The sequence below is a fragment of the Ornithorhynchus anatinus genome, chromosome X1 (genome assembly GCF_004115215.2).
Source record: "Ornithorhynchus anatinus isolate Pmale09 chromosome X1, mOrnAna1.pri.v4, whole genome shotgun sequence".
Taxonomy (NCBI): domain Eukaryota; kingdom Metazoa; phylum Chordata; class Mammalia; order Monotremata; family Ornithorhynchidae; genus Ornithorhynchus; species Ornithorhynchus anatinus.
In genome coordinates, this window is record NC_041749.1 from 3,398,011 (window position 1) to 3,405,884 (window position 7,874).

General features: G+C 44.6%; 1 non-coding gene across 1 annotated transcript; it reads right to left on the reverse strand.

The window, feature by feature from the left end:
* Positions 1 to 323: 323 nt before the first annotated feature.
* LOC114806736 lies at positions 324 to 461 on the reverse strand. The gene has a single exon (XR_003754798.1). It is a non-coding gene; the product is annotated as a small nucleolar RNA SNORA7 (small nucleolar RNA).
* Between the last annotated feature and the right edge of the window lie 7,413 nt (positions 462 to 7,874).

A 7,874-nucleotide genomic window follows, 5' to 3' on the forward strand; every position in this document is an offset into this window, starting at 1 on the left:
TATTTGTTGAGCGCTTACTATGTGCAGAGCACTGTACTAAGCGCTTGGAATGGACAAATCGGCAACAGATAGAGACAGTCCCTACCCAATGACGGGCTAACAGTCTAATCGGAGGGAGTCGTTTCCGACCCATAGCGACTCCGTGGACACGTCTCTCCCAGAACGCCCCGCCTCCATCTGCCATTGTGCTGGTAGTGGATCCATAGAATTTTCTTGGTAAAAATGTGGAAATGGTTTACCATTGCCTCCTTCAGCTCAGGAAATTTGAGTCTCCTTCCTCGACACTCTCCCATCCCGCTACTTCCCAGCACGGGTGAGTTTTGACTTGTAGCAGACTGCCTTCCACTCGCTAGCCACTGCCCAAGCTAGGAATGGAATGGACAGGCCTCTGCTTGATTCTCCCTCTCATAGTTGAGATTGGTAGAGGACTGGAAACTCTCCAGGTGCCATTCTAGGGGGTCAGTTAGCAATACTCTACTTGATAGTGTGCTAAATTGGGTTACCTACCCATTCTTTGTGGCATCCAGGCTTGCAAAGTGTCACCAGTGTTGCTTATGAACCATACCCGATATCAAATAATAATAATGATGGTGTTTGTTAAGTGCTTACTATGTTCCAAGCACTGTTCTAAGCGCTGGGGTTGATACAAGGTAAGCAGGTTGTCCCACGGAGGGCTCACAGTCTTAATCCCCATTTTCCAGAAGAGGTAACTGAGGCCCAGAGAAGTGAAGCGACTTGCCCAAAGTCACGCAGCTGATGAGCGGCAGACCCGGGATTAGAACCCACGACCTCTGTCTCCCGAGCCTGGGCTCTTTCCCCTAAGCCATGCTGCTTCTCCGGACTTCTCTGGCTGCTTCAGGGACTCGTCAACCCTCCCTAGTGATTCACCCCTGAGATAAATTTGCCTCTTCTCACTTCTCATATCCTCATAATTCCTCTCTAAATCTTCTCCCCACTTGACTCCTCCATCATGGTCTGTCATATGATTTCCCGGGGACACCCGTGATCTCCTTCCCAGCGAACCCCACACATCAATGCCTATTAAAAGTGTGGTATGTCCAACCACGTGGCTTCTTAACTCAAGCCCAGCCTCTATGCAGTTAGGGCTGCAGATAGCTTTGCTTAAAACTGCCTGTGCTGTGATTTTTCTGGCAATTTAAAGCACCTGATGAGAACCTATGAGTATCTCTGAGCAGGCTCTGCACCAACAGACCCCATTTACCTGGGGTTAGTCAATTATTTCATTCTAAAATTGCACTTGATAATGAATGGGAAGCCCGGAGGCATGCCAATAACACTTGTACAGGAAAAAAATTAAAATCCGATACTCCCAAGAAGCCCAGCCAACTTGTTCTACCAGGCTCGATTCTTTAAATAGACCAACGTTAAGGATGACACCTACTGATCTCGAAGGTCAATCATTATCACCCTTAAGTAGGGCAGCGGAAACATTTCACAGAAGGACTTCCAAGAGAATGTCCTTCTCTAGGTAATAATAATAATAAAAATAATGTTGGTATTTGTTAAGCGCTTACTATGTGCAGAGCACTGTTCTAAGCACTGGGGTAGATACAGGGTAACCAGGTTGTCCCACGTGAGGCTCACAGTTAATCCCTATTTTACAGATGAGGTAACTGAGGCACAGAGAAGTTAAGTGACTTGCCCACAGTCACATAGCTGACAAGTGGCAGAGCAGGGATTCGAACACATGACCTCTGACTCCCAAGCCCGTGCTCTTTCCACTGAGCCACGCTGCTAAGCTCTAATAATGATTAGGGTATTCTTTAAGCGCTTACTATGTACCAGGCACTGTACTAAGAGGTGGGGTGGATACAAGGAAATCAGGTTGGACACAGTCCCTGTCCCACAGGGCTCACAGTCTCAATCCCCATCTCTTAAAAAAATGAGGCCACTGAGACACCGAGAGGCGAAGTGACTTGCTCAAGGTCACACAGCAGACAAGTGCTGGAGCCAGGAACAATAATAATAATAATAATTGCTAAGTGCTCACTCTGTGCCAAGCACTGTTTTAAGCTCTGGAGTAGATACACGGTAATCAGGTTGTCCCACATGGAGCTCATATTCTTAATCCACATTTTACAGATGAGGTAACTGAGGCACAGAGAAGTTAGCGACTTGCCCAGGGTCACACAGCAGATAATTAGAACCATGACCTTCTGTCTCCCAGGCCCGTGCTCTATCCACTCCACTCCACTGCTCCTAGGTATCCAGGATTCAAATCTAGAAATAATTAGCAACAGCAATCGTGCCTTATTATAGTTATTGCATGAGAAGCAGCATGGCCTAGAAAACAGAGTCTGGGCCTGGGAGTCAGAGGACCTGGGTTCTAATCCTGGCTTTGCCACTTGCCCGCTCTGTGACAACTTCTCTGTTCCTCAGATTCCTCATCGGTAAAATGGAGATTCAATTCCTGTTCTCCCTTCTCCTTAGTGTGTGAGCCCCATGTGCGACTGGGACTGATTCAGATCTGATTGCATTGTACCTACTCCAGCACTTTTAACAGTGCTTGGCACATAGTAAGCACTTAACAAATCCCACAATTCTTATCACAGTTGTGGTGGGTGGACTCAATCGATCCTTATCGTTTTCCACCTTAAACTCAAGGATATTCCATGTTAATAGCAGAAGCCTAGATTGGAATGGGAGCAGAATTCATGACACTAGCTGGAAATAAAGAATTAAGGGAAACATATTTCCTAATCTCTCTTCCCAAAGTCACTCCTTATTTTGTGTGTGCACACATATTTTTCCACCTCTTCTGTTTTTCTATTATTTCATGGAATGCTCATTATATTTTCTTTGAAAATTCCCGAGTAGTTTATTGGTTCTAAGATGGTTATCTATGTCACTCTTACTAGAACTGTGTATGACAGAGGCGCTTTTTTTTTAACCGAACAAGAAGATGACAGAATTGTCACCCTCCAGGCCCGTAGCTATTGAGCTGGGGAGAGCGGGAAAAGTGGCATTAAGGGTCTCTCATAATTTTCATCTCCAGAACTGGAGCAGAAGGGTCTGGAGGGCTATCTTTTAAAACCCATCTCCCCCTCCTTTACCAGCACAAGGTATTTTCTGTCCTGCTGTGTCCATTAACGTTATTTGAGCAAGTTCTGTTGGTTTGTCACCTCTCCAGTTAACGACAATTGCTAAAAAAGCACTCTCTAAAGCCAACCTCTCCTTCCAATCACAGAAAATCCTGATCGAGTCAAAGCTATTAACTCTAGCTGCATTGACTGTCCTTTCTCCAGAAGAAATGATTAGATTTCCAACTTCATTTTTTTTTTAATAGCATTTGTTAAGCACTTACTATGTGCCAGAAAACATTCTAAGCACTGGATGGAAACGAAGAAATCAGGTTGGACACAGTCCATGTTTCACATGGGACTCACAGTCTTAAATCCCATTTTACAGATGAGGTAAATGAGGCACAGGAAGATAAGTGACTTACCCAAGGTCACCCAGCAGACGTGGCGGAGTGAAGACTTGAACCCAGGTCCTTCTGACCCTCCAGGCCTGTGCTCTATCCACTAGGCAATGCTGCCTCATTTTAAAAGCTGCATTGATAAATGCACATTATATCATAGAAATGACGTATATCAATGGATTTAATTTATATCACCTAGTTAAAGCAATATATTTAGTAGACATGATGTATTTTATATAAAATAACAAAAACTATCTATTGATACATTATACATAAAAATACGTACCATTATTTTATAGAGAAGTAGTGTGGCCTAGTGGAAAAAACCCACGCTTGGGAGTCAGAAGACCTAGGTTCCAATCCTGACTCTGGCAGTTGTCTGTTGTGTGACTTTGAACAAGTCACTTCACTTCTCTCTAGCTCAGTCCTCTCATCTGTGAAATGGGGATTAAAACTGTGAGTCGCATGTGGAACAGGGCCTGTGTATCTGTGTAGATAATCTTGTATCTGCCCCAGCGCTTAGAACAGTGGTTGACACAAGGTAAGTGAGTAACAAAAAACACTATTATAATTACCTTGTTTCTATTCCAGAACTTAGAACTGTGCTTGGTACATAGTAAGCACCTGATGACTATCGCAATTTTAATTATTATCGGATGGATATACAGAGTCATTGCTAAGCACCTGAGCAGGGACTTGGATCATTTATGTTTTTAATTCAGTACAAGCTAACCTATCTTCGATTTAGTTTCGCTTTCTGTGCTTCTTGAATCAAAGACGTGAAATCAGAAGGCAAATATGTTCTGATGAACAGAGAACACCTCTCCCAAAACCGATTACGGGAATAATTCGGGCTTTGCTCTCGACAAGTATTTGCAGAAACTGTAATTGGACAGAACAGAACAAGGAAAGTCATTGTTGCCAAGAGCTTTCAAGGGTTTCGCCTCCCGTCTCCTGGGACGGTGTTGATGACATTGGTCACCCAGAATTGCTAAGAGGGGGCAGAGCAAAGCGAAGATATTTGTGGTTGGAATAGAGGAGGCGGGGGAAAAGAGTAAAAGGGGCAAGGGGAGTTGCTTTAAAATAGGAAATAATCCACTCCTGGTCAGCTTCTCTGATCTTATTCAAAGTTCACTTAATAGGTGTGACAAAATTCCATTGTGTCTTTAGAATAAGAGCAAAATCCGAGCCTCAGAGGCCATTTCCTTCTAAAAATAATTCCTATATATAAGTCTCAATAGCTTTCAGAGGAATAGAGCTACGAGCCAGCGAGGAGCCATAACGCTTTTATGATATACTTTGAAAGTGATTATTTGTTGGAAAGAAAAATACTCGGAAATCTCAAATAAAATACCCGTTTGAAAAAAAAAATAATCGACTCAATTGAGTGATTGTTGCGGGGGTCCTTTTAGTCCAATTCTTATGTTTCTAAATCCTTTCTAAGCCTCTGAAGAGATTGGGAACTGATTGGAGTTTGATGCAACAAAAGGTAGGGTGATTTTTGATTGTGTGTGGTGGTGTGTGTGTGTTGGTGTGCATAGAGCGCTGTGGCTTGCAAACAATATTTTCCATTCATAGCCTTGTGACTCCCAGCAATTCCTTCCCCTTATTACATGCCTTGCAAACAGCATTGAAGGTGAGAATGAAATATGGCCCTCGATAAGAGCAGCTGTTTTAATCGTGTTTTAAGGAACGTTTTTATCACACCAAATGACTAGATGAGTGACACCCACGGATGAAACAGCAGACAGACACACAGCAGGCCAGCACACAGCACGGATGACTGGGTCATTACACCGAGAGCCTGCTTTATTCACACACCACAGCAGTGCAGTGAGAGGGAAAGAACGCTATTTAACCAACCTCGGGAAGATGAACCAATTATTTGGGCCACCAGAAGGAAGGGGAAAGAAAGCAAAGCAAAACGACAACAACAACAAAAAAAAACACTCTTATTCTCCTGGGCAAGGGTGGAGCCCAAGAATCTCATCCTTCACTTGCTTCACCCCCTCCTTCCTCAATCCAGACCACCAATGAACTCCATCGATCAGGGGCCCGAATTCCACATCTCAAACGGGAGACCGCTACCTTCAGGCCTCACTTTCAGGACCAGGATGTAGAAGGAATGAGTGCTTTGAAGGTTCTTGGGTGCTTTCACATTTCCCCTTTTGAAAGCTGTTGCATGTATTTTTCACCCCATCTCTCTCCTTCCATTCGTCTCCAAGTCCCTTGGGCCAGCTGTCTACACCCACTGTCTCTACTTCTTCTCCAGTTCTGTCTTTGGTAGCCTCCAATCTTCTGCATCCTTCACTCCACAGAAACCGCCCCCTCAGAGGTCACCAATGATCTCCTTCTAGCCAAATTCAACATCCTCTACTCCATCCTTTTCTCCTCCACCTCTCAGCTGCCTTCGACGCCGTCGTCCACGCCCTTCCCCTTGAAACATTATCCAATCCGGGCTTCACTGACGTCGCCCTTTCCTGGTTCTCCCCTCATCTCTCCGGACACTCATTCTCAGTCTCCGTCAGGGGCTCCTCCTCTGTCTCCCAACCCCTTAATGGGGGAATCCCTCAGGGCTTAGTTCTGGGTCTGCCTCCTATTCTCCCTCTACACCCTCCTCATTTGCTTCTGTGGCTTCAACTATCACCTCTTGGCGGATGATTTCCCCATTCTCCTCTCCAGCTCTGATCTCTCCCCTTCTTCGCAGTCTCTTATTTCCTCCTATCTTCAGGACATTTTTACTTGGATGTCCCACCGACACCTCAAGCTCAACAAGTCCACAAGAAAACTCACATTTCCACCCAAACCCTGCCCACCCCCTGCCTTTCCCATATCACTGTAAACAGCACTACCGTCCTCCACGTCTGACGATCCCACAACCTTGACATTTTCCTCGACTCATCCCTCTAATTTAATTCACATATTCAGTCTGTCACAAAATCCTGTAGTGTCAACCTTCCTAACCATTCCCATCTGCCCTTTCTTCTCCATCCAAACCGCTACGACATTAATTCAATAACTTATTCTATCCTGTCTTAATTAAGCAGCACGGCTCAATGGAAAGAGCCCTCGCTTGGGAGTCAGAGGTCATGGGTTCAAATCCCTGCTCTGCCACTTGTCAGCTGTGGGACTGTGGGCAAGTCACTTCACTTCTCTGGGCCTCAGTTACCTCATCTGTAAAATGGGGATTAACTGTGAGCCTCACGTGGGACAACCTGATTACCCTGTATCTACCCCAGCGCTTAGAACAGTGCTCTGCACACAGTAAGCGCTTAACAAATACCATCATTATTACTATTACTGCATCAGCCTCCTCGTTGACCTCCCTGCCTCCTGTGTCTCTCCATCCCATTCCCTATTTTACTCTGCTGCCCAGATCAGTGTTTTATAAAAACATTCAGTTCATGTTTCCCCACTCCACAAGAACCTCCAGGCCTTGTCCATCTACCTCTGCATCAAACAGAAACTCCTTACCATCGGTTTCCCGTACTACCTTCCCTTACCTACTTTACCTCCCCGATTTTCTACTACAAACATTTTGCTCCTCTAATGCCATCCTACTCACTGGACCTCAAATTCATCTATCTCATTGCTGATTTCTTTCTCACATCTCACCTCTGACTTGGACCTCCCTCCCTCTTCCTACCTGACAGACATCCTCCTTCCCCCCATCGTTCAAAACCTCATTAAAAGTCCATCTCCTCTAAGACGTCACCCCTGTGTCCTCATTTCCTCTTCTCCCATTCCTTTTGTGACACCCCTGTACTAGGATTTACACCCTTGAATCATCCCTCCCTCATCCCAACAGTTCTTATGTACATAAGTATATTTTATTTATTTATATTAATGTCTGTTTCCCCATCTAGATTGTAAGATCCTTTTGGGCAAGGAATAATAATAATAATGATATGTGTCCATCTACTCTGTGACAGTGTACTCTCCTAACTGCTTAGTACCGTGCTCTGCACACAGTAAGCGCTCGATAAATACCATTGATTGATCGATATTCTCATTTACATGTTCTGGGAGCTAAAGGTTTGGCTAATCGTCACATTCTTGGTTGTAAATCTTATCCCAGATTAGCTACCTCTCTGGAGCAACTTCTGACAGTTTTGTGATAAGAAGAGTGAGCCCTTGTTGGGTAGGGATTGTCTCTATTTGTTACTGAATTGTACTTTCCAAACGCTTAATACACTACTCTGCACACAGTAAGCACTCAATGAATACGATTGAATGTATGAATGAATGAATAAGAAATTATGAGGGTCACTGAAAAGATCTTTGTGAAACCAAGGACCAGTGAGGGAGAGAAAGAGAATGGGAGAGAGAGAAAGAGACTGTGAGTACATTTGAAGGAGGTCAGGAGGATGGGAGTGAGTGAGAGAGAAGCAGGAGACAGAAGGGAGTTGGAGACACATGGGGGAGATGGAAA